Below are 17,664 nucleotides of genomic sequence, written 5' to 3'. Positions count from 1 at the left end.
ACTTGGCTGACTAACAGAAATGCCCATAAAACTGCAACTGTCTTCTATTCAGCATCAGTTTTCACAGTGTAACTGGGTCTCTGACATTCACTTGTGACTCGTTGCTTTTGTGTTGCCTCTTTCATTTTAGAATTCAAATAATTAAATGTCAATGATTAATAATTCCAATGTCAAAGGGGGGAAAAAAACTGCTGGATATTGCCTTGATGTGTTGAAAATTTCAAATTCTTCTTAACCCTTTCCCACTGTAGGGCAACCAATACAGAACACATATTCCAAAATGCAGCTTCACCAATGTCCTGTACGACTGTCATCTAACAACCCAACTTGTACACTCAATGCCCTGGCTAATAGGTCAGCACACCAAAAACAATCTTCACCACATTTGTGAATCTAGAGTCATATTGGGTACATTTATTATTTATTGTAATGCCTGCATTGTTTTGTACACTTTATGCAGTCCTGGGTAGGTCCGTAGTCTAGTGTAGTTTTTTACGTAGTTCAGTGTAGTTTTTGTACTGTGTCATGTAACACCATGATCCTGAAAAATGTTCTCTTGTTTTCACTACAAGCAGTTATGGTCAAAATGACAATAAAAAGTGACTTGACTTGATTAGTGAACCAGAAGGGCTTTTGCAATATTCCAATAATATTTTTAGTTATCTTTTGGGGATATGGGCTCTGTTGCCAAGGCTGGAATTTTTTGTCCATCCCTAGTTGGCCTTTAGTGGGGAGGGGTGGCTGATGTTTCTCTTTTAAGTGTCAGATTTTAATCCTAACTTAACTTGCACAATCACTTTGGGTGGGATTCAAATTTGCACTCTGGATTAATGGTCCAGAGTTCTAGCAACTAGTTCAGTGACTTAACTGCTATGCCACCAGGCATCATGTGAATGACATGTGCCTCAGCAGCAGCCATGAATGGAGACTGGGTCACTCAAATCTTCCAGTCTCAACCATAGGGAGATCGGATAAGGAGCTTCCTCTGTGCTGAATGACAGAACGCCCCCACAGGTTGTGTTTAGTAGCTGAATGGCAGTGTGGTTGCAAGGTTTTTGCATGCTATTTTCTCTCTGTAAAGTACCCCAGGCATCACTTTGCGCGGACACGACCAATTAATCTGATGCAAATTGCTTTCCGAAACCTCAGACTTTTTCCATCTGCAATAAAATTTACATCCAATCTCCTGCTATCTCCCTTTGCAGTCTCATTAGAGCAGAAATCCTGCACATTGGCATTCAGCATTTCTCAATCCTCACTCCACTGGTCCTAGATAGCCTGCCTCTCCACTCCAATTCCCCTTCGGGCCAACCCGCAGAGTCGCAAATCCTGTCACAAATCACCTATACTAAACTCTACCTTATCATCCATCAATGTTATGTTAGTGTCACTGGCAAGCCCAACATTACTGACCATCCCTATCTGCCTTTGAGAATGTGCTGGGGGTGGGGGGGGGGTGCTGAGCCAACTTCTTGATCTGATGTAGTTCTGGAGAAAGTGCTCCTGCATGTTACAAATAAAGTTATTTAAATTATTGAGACAGTGCAGAATAGACCCTTCCAGCTGTGCTACCCAGCAACCCCCAATTTAACTCTAGCCTAATCACGAGACAATTTACAACAACCAATTAACCTACCAACCGGCGGGAGGAAACCCATGCAGTCATAGGGAGAACATGCAAAGTCCTTACAGACAGCAGCAGGAATTGAACCTGGATCTCTGGTTCTGTAAAGCATTGAGCTAACTGCTACACAACCGTGTCACCCCAAATGAGCGAAGGAGCAGATGCTGGAAAAAGGGCACTCACTGCACTTTCTCTGCAGCTGCAACACTCTGTCCTGCATTGACTGTCTCGTATTTATGTATGGCATGATCAGTCTGGATGGCACACAAAGCAAAGTTTTTCACTGTCTCTTGGTACATGTAACAGAAAAGCAACTATCATATGTGAAGGGGAACAGCATTAGGACATAGAACCTTGAACAATACAGCACAGGAACAAGCCATCAGCATCATATCCATGATGACCACGGTGCCAATGTAAACTAAACCTATTCGCCTGCATGTGATCCACATCCCTCCAATCCTGCATATTCATGTCCAAATGCCTCTTAAGTACCACTGCCATATCTGATCAACCACTAACCATTGCAAAGCTCTTCAGGCACCAACCACTTCCTGTGTAAAAAAATACTAGTCTCATAAGTCTCCATTTTACCACCACCCCCCCCCCCCCCCCCCCGCCCCATGTTACAGGTATGTCCTTTATTATTTGACATTCCTACCCTGGGGAAAAGATTCTCACTGTCTACCTTATCTGTGTCTCTCAGAATTTTTCAGCCTCTATCAGCTTCCAACACTCCAGAGAAAACAATCTAGGTTTGTCCAACCCGTCGTTATAGCTCATTCTCACCAGTCCATGCAATATCTTGCATCCTTTGCAAAGACTCCCGATCTTTCCTGTAATGGGTTGACTAGAACTGTACACAATACTCCAAATCTAATATCAAATCCCAGATTGCTAGAAACACCCATCAGATTAGTTAGCGTCTGTGGAGAGAGGAACAGAGTCCTTTGTACCTTGTCTGATGGGACATTAACTATTTCTCCACAGATGCTGCCTGACCTGCTAAGCGTTTCTAGTCTTTTATGTCTTTACTTTCACAGTGCTGTGGGGAAGGGTTCCAGGATTCAGCTCCAGCGATGAAAAAGGAATGGCGATAGATTTCTAAGAAACAGAAACTAGAATACGCCACTCAGCCCATCTTGCCTGCCCACACCAGTCAACCTCAGCCTCATCGCCACCCTCTGTCTACCCTTCATGACAACCCTATGGGGATGGGTTTTCCTGCAGGTGGTAGTGCTGTCATAGGTAATAGAGAATGTGACCTTGGGATAGGGTCACAATTTCTCCTGTATCCCCTTTCATTACCCTTTTCTGAGCCATCAGCAGACCAGCGGACTTGTGGGCAGACAGCAGACAGAAAAAGATGATGCAGCTGGAGGAAGGAAATAAATTTGTTATTTTAGGGGCCTCAGATTGTTCATGGACTAATGAGTGGCCTGAAAGGCTTGCTTCAATGCTGAATGACTCTTATAACAGAGAAAAAGAAAGAGAGAGCGAGAGCGAGAGAGAGAGAGAGAGAGAGAGAGAGAGAGAGAGAGAGAGAGAGAGAGAGATTGGGGTGTGGTGAAGAATGAGGAGCAGATACAGAGAAAGAAGTTATTATGTCTAGAACCCTGTCTCCCAATTTGAAGCTTATGAAGTTTTCCAAGCCTTTCCATGAGGAGGTTTGGAGATATTCTATGGACTGGAATCCTACCAAGATAAGTCACAGGGTTAATGCAGGGGAGTGGCACAAAGGTTAAAGACCAGTTTTGTTCCTTCGTGAATTGGGAGGCAGGAACAAGGGATTGATGAGCCAGCTCCCGCTCCTGGTTATATTTCTATCCAAGCAGATTCTTCTGCTTGGTTCTCATCTGCAGGTTGGGTCTGGTGGAGACCTATCCCGAGTGATGATGATCCTAACAATGAGGCCACTCTCAGAGTGGGGAATCAACACCTCATATTTCAAAACAACACACACAAGATGCTGTAGGAACTCAGCAGGCCAGGCAGCATCTATGGAGAAGAGTAAACAGACAACGTTTTGGGCTGAGACCCTTCATCAGAATTGGAAAGGAAGAGGAGGTCAAAGTTAAAAGGTGGGGGGAGAGGAGGAATAAGTATAAGGTGGCAGGTGATAAGTGGTACCACGAGAGGAACAGAAAGTGAAGTAAAGAGCTGGGAAGTGGTTTGGGGAAAGAGATAAAGGGCTGGAGGAGGGGAATTTGATAGAAGAGGACAGAAGACCATGGAAAAAAGGGAAGGGGGAGGAACATCAAAAGGAGATGATGGGGAACATTATGCAATCATCAGTGAGTGTCCTCAGTTCTGGCCTTGTGATAGAAGGAGGGTCATTGATGTGGTAACCGAAGATAGCTGGGTCTAGGTCTCTGTCCTGAGGAACTCCGACTGTGATCTCCTGGGACAGGGATGATGAACCTCCACAACCATAGCCACCTTTCTTGGTGTGAGGAACGACTCCAACCACTGGAGGGTTTTCTCTTTAATGCTCTTGACTTTAGTTTTACCAAGGTTCCACACTTGGTGAAATGGTGTCTTGATGTACGTATAGGGAAGTCACTTCCACTTCACCTCTGAAGTTCAGCTCCTTGGTCAAAGTCTAGTTTTTTGTCATGTGCACAAGTATACAGTACATATGCATGCACAGGTGCAAAGAAAAACTTGCAGCAGCATCACAGGTACATAGAATCAGAGACAAGACATTCAAAGTAAAACACAAATTAAGCATAAAGCATACATAATTTTTAAAAAGAAAACATAATTAGAACAAAAAAAAGGTCCATTTAGTGCAAAATGATCAAAGTGGTAACAGTGTTGCTAAACTTGAGTGATTAGGGTTTTGCTGGTTGGTTTAGAACTGAATAGTTGAAGGGAACAACAGGGTTTGAACCTGGTGGTGTGGGACTGCCTGATGGTGGTGGGTATCTTTGATGATGGATATTGCCTTTTTGAGGCAGTGCCATCTTTACATACTACCAATGGTGGGGAGAGATGTGACTGTGATATATTGAGCCGAGCCCACTACTCGGCAGTTTCTTTCATTCCTGTGCACTCAAATTGTATACCAGACCATAATGCAACCAGTCAGGATACATTCAAAAGTTTCTGCAGAAGTTTCTAAGAATATTTAGTGACATGCCAAACTTTCTCAACTTTCCTAGGATATAAAAATGGTGGTGATTGTACCTATGTACTGGGCCCAGGACAGGTAATCTGATATTGAAGTTGCTCACTCTCACCACCGCCAATATCCCAAAGGAGACCAGCACATGTTCACTTTCAGTCTCCTTCCTGAAGTCTGTAATAAGTTCTTTAGATCCGCTGACATTGAACAAGAGGTTGTTTCTGCCAGCACCACTCTACCGGGCGCTCTGGTAAGCTGACACATTCCCACTTGTCATTTGTCATATGCTTGGACCAAGATCTGGAGCTGAGTGATCTGAAGTTTGGTGAGCATTTGCTAGTACTGTCATGTACTTCGTGTTGGCGCATGGCCAAGTGTTTAAGGTGTTCGTCTAGTGATCTGAAGTTTGGTGAGCATTTGCTAGTACTGTCAGTAGCAGCTACAATCATTGTGCTGATGACTGAGAGCAGGGAGCAGAATGCAGGTCGTCCCTGCGCAAGTTTCCACATTGTGGGGTGTAACTGTACAAAAACATTTTGGATAGTCGCATATCTAGTTTTGGAGCGCAGGTCTTCAGTACTACAGTTGGGATGTTGGTCCTCTGGGCTTTCCTGTATCTCGTGCTCTCAGACGTTTCTTGACATCACATGGAGTGGACCAAATAGGCTGAAAGCTGGTTTCCATGATGATGATGATCTCTGGAGGGAGCTGAGATAGTTCACCCCATCAGTAGTTCTGGGTGAACATAGTTGTGAGCATGGAGGCACAGGAGAACACGGATGCCAGAATCCATGGAAGGAAATGGATATCTGACATTTCAGGTTGAGATTCTTTGAGCAGACTAGATGAGGGGTCTCTACTCAAAGGACTGACTGTCCATTTCCCTCCACAGATACCACTTGACCTGATGAGTTTCTCCAGCATCTTGTGAACCCTTCAGTCTTCTGTGATGATAAACATGTGGGGTGGTTGCACATAGAATCTGGGACAACTCTCCATACCTAGAAACCAATCCCAAATATTTCTGAGGTTTTTGCAAGGCAAATCTTCTTGGAATTTTTTTTTTGTGGGGCATAGATAGGATAGATAGATATTCCACAGCAGAGCTATCTATAAACAGGTTAAAGTGAGGAGTAAGACTTGGAGGGATATAAAAAAGATTTTTTTTCATCTAGAATGTAGATGAAATCTGAAACATACAACCTGAGGGGGTAGTGGAGGCAGAAACTCCCCTAGTATTTAATTATTTAGATGAGCACTTGAATCACCAAGGTGTAGAAGGCTATAGTTTGGTGTCAATGGGTACTTGATGGATGGCATTGATATGATGGGCTGAAGAGCCTGCTTCTGTGCTGTATGACTCTATCCCTGCACAATGGAATCTCCTGAGAGTCTGAGGAATCAGGATGAGTCAGGTCAAAAATGATCTAACATTAGAGAGAAAAGTATTTAAGCTAAAGCATTTAAGGGAATTGCAAACAGTCTTAATTGATTGCGAACAAGCTCTGTAAGCCAGCTGCTAAAGAGAACTGTATTTGGCCTGTTAACTGAATGCTTAAGAGTTCAGAATTAAAACTCTGGAATACAGACTTCCTTGTGACCCACCTCCAGCAACTTCCTGTTTCTGACTCCTACGTTACTGACCTCTCAAACTGAAATCCAAACTTCTCAAAATCTGCCCTGTTCATTCAGCCCCCTCAGATAGAAGCAGGGCCACAATAACAACCTCTTGTTCAATGTCAGCAAGACAATGGAGCTGATTACTGACTTCAGGCAGAGGTAATTCCTTGGGGTTATCATTTCGGAGGATCTGTCCTGAGCCCAGCATGCAAGTGCAATTACAAAGAAAGCACAGTAGTGCTTCTACTTCCTTAGAAGTTTGTGAAAATATGGCATGACATTTAAAAATTTGACAAAACTTCTATAGGCGTGTGGGGGAGAGGATATTGACTGGTTGCATCACAGCTTGATATGGAAATACCAATGCCCTTCAATGGAGAAACCTATAAAAAGTCATGTGCATAGCCCAGTCCATCACAGGTAACCTCTTCCCCACCTTACTGAGCACATCACAGGAAAGCAATGTCCATTATCAGTTACCCCACCACCCAGGGCATCCTCTCATGTCACTACTACAACCAGGAAGAAAATACAGGAGCCTCAGAAACCATAGCACCAGGTTCAGGAACAGTTCCTACCCCTCAACCATCAGGCTCTTGAACCAGAGGGAGTAACTTCACTCAACTGTTCCCACAACCTATCAAGTCACTTTCAATCTATGTTCATCTCATGTTCTGAATATTTATTTATTCTTGTTGTTTTTGCACAGTTTGTTTTCTTTTGTACAGTGGCTGTCCATCTTGTTGGGTGCAGTCTTTCATTGATTCAGTCGTGTTTCTTGTACTTACTGTGGATGCCCAAAATAAAATGAATCTCAGGATTGTATGTGGTGACATATATGCACTTTGAACTTTAGAACTTTAAACTCTTACTAACTCTCTTTTAAAAGTCTCCCATGTAACAGATGTCATTTTCTTAGGAATTTAAGGATGGAGCACCTACTCTTGTCTCTAACAATGGCACTGAGGAGGGAAGTTTCAAATTCTCCCACCATCAATTTGCCACTGTCCAGTCACATGGACACTACAGCTGATAAAGCTCACCAGCACCTCTACTTCCTCAGTAGGTATGTCCAACTTGACCCTCACATTCTTACGGATGCATCCTAACTGGCTACATCACAGCTTGATGTAGCAATTGCAAGGTCAAAAGAAATTGTGGCAAGTTGTGAACCTAGCCAGTTCATCGCACAAAGCAGCCTCACCTCCACGGTCTCTTATTCATACTACCAGCTTTCTCAGGAATGCAGACCCCACCTACCCTGGACATTCTCCCATCTCCCCCTCCTGTTGGGTAGAAGATACAAAGCTTGGGAACATAGACCAAGAGATGAAGGGCAATTTCTACCCTGCTGTTATCAGGCTCTTGAATGGACCTCTTATCTGATAAAGATGAACACTTTACTTACTACCTGCACTGTCAGAAAATGTAGAGGAGGCTTGACCCAAAAGCAGAGCAGCAGAGACAATTTAGCAGTAAACAGTAACTTTACTTAAAGACTGCAAAATAACAAGCCAAGAGGGGCCACAAAACAAGAGAACAGAAACCAAACACAAAAGGGAACAAACTTTAAGCAGGGAATGTACAGGCTAGGCCTGTACATTCAACAAGTGAACAAGGACTGGGGTTAAATAGGCTGCAGGTGATGAATATGGAATGAGTGGCAGGTGAATCCTATTAGCTGGATGGTGCTTATATGTGCAGGCTGGGAGGTGTTACTAGGAGAGGCCTGACAGGAACACCTCCTCTGAAGGCTGGCCTCTAACAACCCAGGATGATCTGGATAAACTGGTGGAACTTGGCAATGAGTAATGGATTCAGGATGTAACTGGATGGTGGCTAAGACCTCTCCTTTGGGCTGTACCCTTTCCAGTTGACCATTTACTGCACATCCTGTCCACCATGACATGAATCCATCAAATGGTGAACTGTGTACACTGGGCCACCTTCCACCATCCTCGGTTCTGAAGGTGCAGGGTCAGGTGGGTTGAGTGGTCCATAGACAATGTGCTTGAGGCAAGACATATGGAAGGTAGGTGTGACCCTGAGGTACAGTGGCAGCTGGAGAGGACTGATGTGATGGGTGAAGGGACAAATGAACAGGGTGAGAGCTTGTGGCAATTGGTGCGTGCAGGGGCAGATCTCAGGGGAGAGCCAGACATGAACCCCAGGCTGGAGTAGTCTGTCTGGGCACCAACAGTAGTTGGTCTGGTGGCAGTAGCTGTAGTTGGCTGCTGTGATGACCCTCCACACCCTCCTACAAGCATTCTGGCAGTGGCAAACCAGGGCCCTGGTGGATGGGACCTCCACTGTGGGGAACAATTGGGGTTGGTAGCCATGAAACACTTCAAAGGCTGACATACCGATAGCAGAGACAAACTGACATACATCTGTGATTGTGGTGGGCCACTGGAACCAGCTTTGCAGGAACTCTGGAGTCTGTCGTCTGCTTGGATGGCAGAGTGGATAGCCATGGGCACTTATATGTGGCCAGAGCAGACTTGGTTCTCAGATTCCCGAGGATCTGACAGGATGGAATGATGGGCCAAGGGTTGATCTCAGTTTCAGCTGGGTTGAACTGTCGTGACAGGGCATCACCCTTAGTGGTCTTGGAGCCGGTTCAGTAGGAGATGTTGAAGTTGAATTGTTTGAAGAAGAATGGCAAGGCTAATGGGGGTTGAGTTGGCGGGTCTGTTCTTTGCACAAGAGGTTCTGGTGATCAGAAGGGCTCAGAGTTCACCATCGGTTAATGTCTCCATTTCTCCAAGGCCCATTTAGTGGCGAGTAGCTCCTTGTCTCCTACTCCATAATGGAACTGTGTCGGTTTGAACTTCCATGAGATGACACAGGGCTGTGTGTCTTCCCATCCACTCCTTGCTGGGAAAGGAAGGTCCCAGCGCCCACGTCAGATGTGTCCATCTTTACCACAAACAGTCTAAAGGGGATCAGATGGCAGAGAATGGGAGCGTTGTTGAAGTGTCTTTTGAGCTCCTCAAAAGCATACCAGGTTATCTGTGAGGTAAGTAACTTGATGAGGGAGGTGAGAGGAGCAGGAATTTGGCTGTAGTTCCTGATGAACGGTGGTAGAAGTTGGAGAACCCCGAGAAGTGCTGTAGCTTTTTGAGAGAGTGCAGTCGGGGCCATTCAGCAATGATGCTCACTTTCACTGGGTCCGTGGTTATGCCTGGGGGTGAAAGGATGTAACCTAGGAATGAAATGACTGGGTGTAGAACTGGCAATTTTCTAACCTGCAATACAGTTGACAAAATCACTCATCATCACTCTCCCCAGGAAAGGCAACTTACAGTAGTGCCAGAATTATAGAACTGTAAGTCTTATCAGCCATAAAAGCAAAGTGATGTTGAAAGTCATCTTGAACAGACTGAAACCACAGGCAGAAGAAATAATTGCTGAAGAGCAGGCAGGATTCAGAAGTGGAAGAAGTACAACAGAACAGATAGTCAATCTCTGACACTGAGCGAGAAATCATGTGTTCATAGATTTCAAAAAGGCATTCGATAGGATGTGGCATGATGCACTCTGGGCCACAATGAAGAGATACATATGAGCCAGAAGCTGATCCTAACCATCAAGCAGCTCTACACCAAGTAGTGTGGTACTTGTCCAAGGCAGTTGGAGAGTGGTTCCACGCATCAGCTGGAATCCGACAAGGCTGCCTCCTTTCACCCACGCTGTTCAACATTTTCCTGGAGCAAATAATGACAGATGCCCTGGAAGACCATATCAGCACCATCAGCATCGGAGGACAGATCATAACCAACCTCAGGTTTACCGATGACATGTGGGCTGGCAGGAAGTGAGGATGAACTGGCCTGCTTTGTGAACTGTCTGGATGATACATCTACCACGTGAGGCATGGAGATCAGTGCAGGGAAAACCAAGCTGCTGAGAAACAGTGAGCAGCCAATCTGAACAAAAATCACCGTCAGTTGACAAGAACTAGAGACTATCAAATGGTTCAAGTATCTGGCACCATCACCAACCAAGAAGGATCAAAGCCTAAAGTCCTTGCAAGGACAGCCCAAATAACAGCAATACTGGAGAGATAAAAACATCACTCTCTGATCCAGGTTGATTCTCCTGCAAGGACATGTGCTCTCCATCTTCTTGTATGCATGAAAATCATGGACTTTGACAGCAGAACAGCAAAAGAAGATCCAGGCAATGGAAATGAGTTGCTGCAGAAGGCTCCTTGGCATCTCCTATTGTCATGAGGTGGGGACAAGGTTGCTGGGAGAGGACTCACAAGCAGGACACAAACACGTCTTTCTTAGGTACAATAAAACAGCATTTATTACTCGCTACACAGAAGATCGGGAAATCAAGGAGGACAAAGAGGAACACGAACCTTGGACTAGGGGACTAGGGACTAGGATTGCTGCAGACCTGGGACTTGGAAACAGGGAACTGGGAACGCCGTGGCCGTGACTTGGACAGGGGGAACATGGACAGCCGCGGACCTTGGACTTGGACGGGGGAACATGGACAGCCATGGCCATGACTGGAACCCTGGGGACTGGGACCGCCACGGCCCTTGGACTTGGAGACTGGGACCTTGATTCACCACCGCCAGACACTTGGATACATGGATCGCTGCAGCCAGAAACGTGGACACCAAAACACAGGACAAGGAATCTTGAACCAGGACTCCTCCTCCAGATCAGGCATCGAGCCGGGACTCTTCTTCGGGGGGTGGGGGGCAGACACGGACAACTCGGCATGACATCGAGCCGGAACTCCGCCTTCCACTCAGGCACCGAGCCGGGACTCTTCTTTGGGGGTAGACACAGACAACTGGGCATGGATGTTGAGTCAGGACTCCTCCTTCAGATCAGGCATCGAGCCAGGACTCTTCTTCGAGGGGTAGACACGGACAATGGGCATGAACGTCGAGTCAGGACTCTGCCTTCCACTCAGGCACCGAGCCGGGACTCTTCTTCGGGGGGTAGACACGGACAATGGGCATGAACGTCGAGCCAGGACTCCGCCTTCCACTCAGGCACCGAGCCGGGACTCTTCGAGGGGTAGACACGGACAATGGGCATGAACGTCGAGCCAGGACTCCGCCTTCCACTCAGGCACCGAGCCGGGACTCTTCGGGGGGTAGACACGGACAATGGGCATGAACGTCGAGCCAGGACTCCGCCTTCACTCACCCCTGGTAGATTGACCTTGCCCGGACCCACTCTGGTGACGGAAGGTGAATTGCTGGTACTCTGATGTGGGCTGGATCACTCTGGCTTGTCGTAGCGGCGGCAACTTGCTAAGGCTTCTTAACACTCTCGCCCCGAACGGCTAAAGCCAAGGGCTTATAAGCTGTCGGTTCGGGTCGAGGGTAGATTACCTTGATTGCCAAGCTCAAGGGATGTGTGAAATGGAATGAGAAAGGAACAAGGCGTCAATGGTCTGGATCGCAACCTAACTAAATTTAAAGGGGAACCGATCTGGACCATGACACCTATACAGACTATGTCTCAAACAATGAAGTATAAAGAACCATCACCCAGCACATGAGATGCTATGACGATCTACTATCCACAGTAAAGAAGAGGCAACTGAGATGGTATGCCCACATAACAAGATCGTGGACTGTCAAAGACCATTCTTCAGGGAATGGTGCAGGGGAAAAGAAAAAGGGGCAGACAGAGTGGACTGGTGAGAGCTTTGCCGCAACCCAGGCACTTACCCACAACTGTGAGAGATGAAGGAAATGGGTGCACACTCATCTGTACAGCGTCCCTTTGACCTAGGCAGTTGTGGGATCCATAACCGTTGCCATAATGCAGTCGGTTTTTGAGAAGATACCGAAGCATTGAACGATCGTGGCAGACGTGGTCTTCGGTGTTCTTGGAGAAGATGAAGATGTCAGCAAGGAAGACAAACACATACCTGTGTGGCATGTCTTGGAGAATTTTGTTAATGAAGACTTGGAAAACAACTGAACTGCTGGAGAGTCCAAAAGGGGTCACCTACAGTCTTCGCAGTGGCCAGTGGGTGTTATGCATGGTGTCTTCCATTCATCCCCCTAGCAGATGCCGATCAGGTTCCACGCACGCTGTAGATCCAGTTTGGTGAAGATCTGGGCCCCACAAAGTGTTTTGAATGTACTATCCATCAAGAGAAGGTGGTAGCAGTTCTTAGTGTGATTTTGCTGAGTCCATGGTAATCAATGTAGGGATGAAGCTGGGGACCGGGATGGACGCAAGAATCTGTGCTGTAGTGCTTTGGTGATGTAGTCATGCATGCCTTGGATCTCAAGTGGAGAGGGGGATAACAGAAGGCCTTAGGGAGGAGTGATGCTCAGAAGGAGGTTGATTGCACAGTTGTGTGGTCTGTGAGGCAGCAGGATGCTGGCTTCCCTTTTACTGAAGGTGAAGGCTAAGTCGTGATATTCCTGTGGGAGTTTGGTGAAGGCTTCCTCTGTTTCCACCGATCTTCAGGGTGAACTCATTGAGGTTGCAGTCTGGTGGGTTCCCAGCTAATCAGTGAACTGGATGACCAGGTGAAGTGAGGGTTGTGATTGGATGACAGGAGAGTTGGGTGAGTCAAAAAGGAAACATTAGATAGACTTGCGCTGCTCTCCGATGCTTGTGTGCACAGGCTGTCCCAGACCCCAGGAGATAGTTTCACAGGCTGTCCCAGACCCCAGGAGATAGTTTCACGGGCTGTCCCAGACCCCAGGAGATGGCCATAGTATCGAAGGATGAGAGATAGTTTCACAGGCTGTCCCAGACCCCAGGAGATGTCCATAGTATCGAAGGATGAGAGATAGTTTCACAGGCTGTCCCAGACCCCAGGAGATGGCCATAGTACCGAAGGATGAGAGATAGTTTCACAGGGAGTCCCAGACCCCAGGAGATGGCCATAGTATCGAAGGATGAGAGATAGTTTCACAGGCTGTTCCAGACCCCAGGAGATGGCCATAGTACCGAAGGATGAGAGATAGTTTCACAGGGAGTCCCAGACCCCAGGAGATGGCCATAGTATCGAAGGATGAGAGATAGTTTCACAGGGAGTCCCAGACCCCAGGAGATGGCCATAGTATCGAAGGATGAGAGATAGTTTCACAGGCTGTCCCAGACCCCAGGAGATGGCCATAGTATCGAAGGATGAGAGATAGTTTCACAGGCTGTCCCAGACCCCAGGAGATGGCCATAGTATTGAAGGATGAGAGATAGTTTCACAGGCTGTCCCAGACCCCAGGAGATGGCCATAGTACCGAAGGATGAGAGATAGTTTCACAGGGAGTCCCAGACCCCAGGAGATGGCCATAGTATCGAAGGATGAGAGATAGTTTCACAGGCTGTCCCAGACCCCAGGAGATAGTTTCACAGGGAGTCTCAGACCCCAGGAGATGGCCAGAGTACCGAAGGATGAGAGATAGTTTCACAGGGAGTCTCAGACCCCAGGAGATGGCCATAGTACCGAAGGATGAGAGATAGTTTCACAGGCTGACCCAGACCCCAGGAGATGGCCATAGTATCGAAGGATGAGAGATAGTTTCACAGGCTGTCCCAGACCCCAGGAGATGGCCATAGTATCGAAGGATGAGAGATGGTTTCACAGGGAGTCTCAGACCCCAGGAGATGGCCATAGTATCGAAGGATGAGAGATAGTTTCACAGGCTGTCCCAGACCCCAGGAGATGGCCATAGTACCGAAGGATGAGAGATAGTTTCACAGGGAGTCCCAGACCCCAGGAGATAGTTTCACAGGGAGTCTCAGACCCCAGGAGATGGCCATAGTATCGAAGGATGAGAGATAGTTTCACAGGCTGTCCCAGACCCCAGGAGATGGCCATAGTATCGAAGGATGAGAGATAGTTTCACAGGGAGTCTCAGACCCCAGGAGATGGCCATAGTACCGAAGGATGAGAGATAGTTTCACAGGGAGTCCCAGATCCCAGGAGATGGCCATAGTACCGAAGGATGAGAGATAGTTTCACAGGGAGTCCCAGACCCCAGGAGATGGCCATAGTATTGAAGGATGAAAGATGGTTTCACAGGGAGTCTCAGACCCCAGGAGATGGCCATAGTATCGAAGGATGAGAGATAGTTTCACAGGCTGTCCCAGCTGCACAATCAGAGACCGATCCAGAAAGTTGCCTGCTGCACTGGAATCTATCAGAGCCTCCTGTGCGTTCAGAGCCGATGGCATGTGGAGGAGGACAGAGAGAGTAAGATGGGCTACAGCGCTGGAATGAGGGGCTGGGAAAAGCTTGGCAGATACAAGACCCCTTGTTCCCCACCTGGAGGCGCTGTCTGGATGCAGGGGGCATTTGATGCATTGATGGTTGACTGCTCCGCAGTAAGCACACAAGTGATTTTGGCACTGATGCTCACGCTGGGGGTGGGGGGAGTGGGGAGGGGTTGAAGGAAGCTTTTCCTAACTACCTGGCTTCAAGAGCTATTGATGATAAGGGTCTTGCAGCCTGAAATGGTTCTGAGAACAGAACGGGGGTTCTAGAGGCTCGATCCATAAGATACTTGTTAATTCAGAGAGCCAGAGTGATGAGGCTTTTGAGGTTAATGGGCATCTCCCAGGTAAATAGCTCATCCCTCAAGTGCTTCGAGAGGCCGTGACAGGAAAGGGCCAGTAACGCATCTGTATTCAAGCTGCACTTTGCCGCGAGGATCCTGAATTCCACTGTGTAATCCAGCACAGAACGTGACCTGAACCTTGGTTCAGGCAAAGTACCAGATCTGCTGACTCCCTTCAGCTTAATGGATGGTCGAAAACCAGGCACATTTCAGCGGAGAAATCCTCATATCTGTTGCAACTGGTGACTTCATTGTCCCAGTTAGTGGTGGCCTGGGTCAGAGCTCACCCAGTCAAGAGAGAGGTGACAAAGGCAACTTGGGCCCGGTCCAATGAATACAGAGACGGCTGGAGCTCGAAGTGGAAGACACACTGCGACAGGACGTTGTGACACTGGGTTGGAGACCCATTAAAGTGTTTAGGCACGGAATCCTGGGCTGTGAGGGTAGAGGCTGACTGGCCCGGAGTTACTGTACCGAGCTGGACAGATGGGTGAGAGTGGTGGACAGATGGTCAATGGTATCCTGATGCCTCTGGATCGTGTGCTCGTGTTGGCAGATGACTTCTGCTGGGTCAATCGATGGCTCACTCATCCTGGCAGGAAATGTAGAGCAGGCTTGACCCAAAGGCAGAGCAGTGGGGACGATTCAAGGATGAACAATAACTTAAATAACAGACAACAAAATAATCAGCCATGAGGGGACACAAAAGAAGAGAGAACAGAAACTAAACACAATAGACAACAAGGTTAGCTTTAAGCAGGGAAAGTGAAGACTACGAGCAACTGGTTGAGGCTGGCTGGTTTGATGGGAGAACAAGGACTGTGAATGAGAACTGGGGTTAAATGGGCTGCAGATTAAGAGATTGGAATGAGTTTCAAGTGAATCCAATGATCTGGGAGCTATTAGCAGCAGCAGGCCTAACATGCACTGCACTTTCTCTGTAACTGTAATGCTATATTTTGCATTTTGCTTTTTACCACTTTGTACTACCTTAATGTATTTAAGTATGGAATGATCTGGTTGGATGGCATGTAAAACAAAATCTTTTCTCTGTATCTCAGCACCCATCACAATAATCAACCAACTTCCAATTTTACCTGCATGTATCTACACCCATTCTACCTTCACCAGATCCTCTCTTGTGCTGCTGGGATTAGGTTAGTCTAACCTTTTCACAACTGCCTCAAAGCTGATAAGAGTTACAGAGTGATCATTGTTCAACAGGTGTTCCCCACAAACACTTCCAGCACTTGCCTGGAAACTGGGCAGTTTGATCATTCAAACTAAATTCAAGCAAATCTGCCGCTCAGGGAGGGAGGGAGGTCTGGCCTCCCCTCACTGGGCTGGATGAGTGAGAAATGATCACTAGAGAGACTGAAAGCTCTTTCTCCAGGTTGGGGAGTCCAGAGTTGGGTAGCACTGCCTGAGTCAGCCTGTCATGACCCAGAGCAAGCAAATTCTGTCAATCAACCCATACATTTAAAAGAGGCCTCTAACAATAGCCAGATCCAAGCCTAACTTGGGGTGGATCAGTGACGTGGATTGAGGATCAGAGACCTGGACTTGAGGCTGATCAGAGATCTGAACTGAGGATCAGAGACCTGGACTTGGGAGATGGATTAGAGACCTGGACTTGAGGCTGATCAGAGATCTGGACTGAGGATCAGAGACCTGGACTTGGGAGATGGATTAGAGACCTGGACTTGAGGCTGTTCAGAGATCTGGACTGAGGATCAGAGACCTGGAATTGGGAGATGGATTAGAGACCTGGACTTGAGGCTGATCAGAGATCTGGACTGAGGATCAGAGACCTGGACTTGGGAGATGGATTAGAGACCTGGACTTGAGGCTGATCAGAGATCTGGACAGGAGATGGATCAGTGATCTGGACTGAGGATCAGAGTCCTGTGTTATTTGAAGAAACATGCTATTTGTTTTACTTATCTGCCTCAAGTTGCCATAGTGCCAGCTCATTAGCTCAAAGTGGACAATGTTTCCACACCCAGGTGAAGGGCTGGTCTCTGCCATCCTCTCTCTCTCTGTTGTTTCCAGAAAAGACATTACCGCTGGGGCGGGTAATTGCTCTGAACTAGATTCTGCAAACATCCTGCACGCAAATGTTTAGTGTGTGAATAGCCAGCAATGTTTTTATCATTACAGTCAATCTCTATTCGTCGGAATGAATGAGCGCCAACAGACAGACAGGTCCACACCCAGAGGGATCAGAAGACTCTAATTCTTACTTACAATGTTTTGCACGGTGAAATTGCAGGCAAGAACAAGGCAAACATATTCCTTGCTGTTTTGGTTTCTACAGGTTTTGAACTTCCCAAAAAGTATGGTTGCACCCAACCATCTCTAGACTGCTAACACGAGGAAATCTGCAGATGCTGGAAATTCAAACAACACACACAAAATGCTGGTGGAACACAGCAGGCCAGGCAGCACCTATAGGGAGAAGCAATGTCGACGTTTCGGGCTAAGACCCACGATCCACGAAGGGTCTCGGCCCGAAACGTAGGGACATTGCTTCTCCCTATAGGTGCTGCCTGACCTGCTGTGTTCCACCAGCATTTTGTGTGTGTTATCTAGATTGCTAAACTCTCAGTCTAGCCTATCCAACCTTTCCTCATAAGACAAATACCTCATTTCATGTATTAGTCCAGGGAATTATCATGTAATATTTAATAGATTAGCCAGCTGCTCGACTCAATTAGGAGTTTGAGGAGATTT

At 47.0% G+C, this 17,664-nt stretch overlaps 1 long non-coding RNA gene across 2 annotated transcripts in view; it reads right to left on the bottom strand.

Moving 5' to 3' along the window:
- Window positions 1–4,300: 4,300 nt before the first annotated feature.
- Window positions 4,301–17,664, bottom strand: part of LOC132401005 (uncharacterized) — a 31,236-nt gene continuing 17,872 nt past the window's right edge. The window contains exon 3 of one of the 2 annotated variants that reach the window (XR_009514448.1): window positions 4,301–7,158. This is a non-coding gene — a long non-coding RNA (uncharacterized LOC132401005). Of the gene's footprint in view, window positions 7,159–7,460; window positions 9,556–17,664 lie in introns of those variants that run through there. The other variant, XR_009514449.1, reaches the window with a different exon arrangement.

Source organism: Hypanus sabinus, chromosome 10 (genome assembly GCF_030144855.1).
Source record: "Hypanus sabinus isolate sHypSab1 chromosome 10, sHypSab1.hap1, whole genome shotgun sequence".
NCBI classification, from domain to species: domain Eukaryota; kingdom Metazoa; phylum Chordata; class Chondrichthyes; order Myliobatiformes; family Dasyatidae; genus Hypanus; species Hypanus sabinus.
This window is presented reverse-complemented; position numbering and strand designations above follow the sequence as displayed.